We start from the raw sequence: 1,457 nt of genomic DNA, 5'->3' as shown, positions 1-1,457 counted from the left end.
AAGTGTTGGTGACCTGTATCTGTTCCACGGATCCAGAGCGCCCAACAAAACAGGGAGGGAAGGGGAAAGGAAAGGGAGGAGGGAGGGGAGAGGAGGGAAAGGGGGGAGGGGAAGAGATGCGCTTTCATCACCTTTTCACGATTTGGGAGGCCAATTGAAATGATCTTTGTCCCGGGTCACTATTAAAGAAAATATTTTTGTATCGGAATCCCAAATCCGCAAACATCAATCTTCAATTTTTCAGGACTATTAAATGAAAAAACATTCCATGAATGGAACAAATAAACACACTCAGAACAATAACTGAGCTGTGGCCACATTGATGAGGGGTAAGGTGTTGTTGGCTGAGACAGTTGAGGTGTCTTTAAGGTCGCCCAGGTACCTTGGGGCAGTGCTCGGACTGGGCGCTGATGTCCTTTGGAGACTAAATGCTGCCTCTCGCTCTTGTCCACAGGCTGTTGCTCAGATTGTGTGGTGCGGGGGTGGGGGAGCAAGATGTATAATATATGGTATGAGTCTCTGCACTTGTCCTTGGCTTTTTTTGTCTTTGGAGTGAGTGCATGGTAAGTTTTATTGAGTTCAAACGCCTGAAGAGGCAACAATGACAGCTCAATGGGTTATTTTTTTATAAAGTACTTTACACGCTGTATGGTGTTGCAGTTGATCTCTGAGGGAGCGGGATGTCCTTCAACCTGTGTGTGGACTGTGGAATGCTGCTTGTAAAACTGTAACTGGGTCCAAATATCGAGCAACAGATACATTCATTATTGTTTTTAAGGATACATTGCGACCAGCATGAATGGGAAGTCGACAGGGCTTTGTTATTGCAACTGGGGAGGAAGGAGGGGAGGAAAGGGGGGGGGGGGGGGACATGTAAATATTTGCCCCCTGACATGGTGAGTCTGGATTTAATTGCGGCAATCGCTTCTAGGTTCGACCACTGTAATGGAATTGTAACTGCACGTTTGAACGGTGTTGGACCGCCAATTTTATTTTATTTAAAGGAAAGGAACATGTGTACTACTTGTGTGATTTAAGTTTGCAGCCGGCTGTGACTGCCCCTCCCTCCCTCTCTTGGAAAGGGAGGGTGTGGGGGTTGTGCACTCCAGCAGACAGCAGCAGCCCTGTGCAATGAGGAGGGAACAGCAATAGCTGCGTGGAGCAGGAGCCCATTGCTGGCACCGTCACTGCTCCTTGACGTCACATAGCCAGTCCTGCTCTCAACATGCCTTTGTTATTCAATGTGGCTTTCCATCTCCGAGAGAGAGAGAGAGAGAAAGAGCAGTTTGTAAAAACCGGATCAGGCTCACAGATGGAAACTGCTCACTCGCAGATGCTCCACAAGAGTGACAGGGCAGCCCCTGTCCTTACAAGCACAGGTCCAAGGCACAGCTCCTCACCTCCCTGAGTCGATTCAGTGGAGGGGGTGGGAGCTGCACGTCCCTACACAAAGGCAG

Source organism: Scyliorhinus torazame, chromosome 28, assembly GCF_047496885.1.
Source record: "Scyliorhinus torazame isolate Kashiwa2021f chromosome 28, sScyTor2.1, whole genome shotgun sequence".
In the NCBI taxonomy this organism is placed as follows: Eukaryota; Metazoa; Chordata; class Chondrichthyes; order Carcharhiniformes; family Scyliorhinidae; genus Scyliorhinus; species Scyliorhinus torazame.
Note: the sequence above shows the minus strand (reverse complement) of the source record.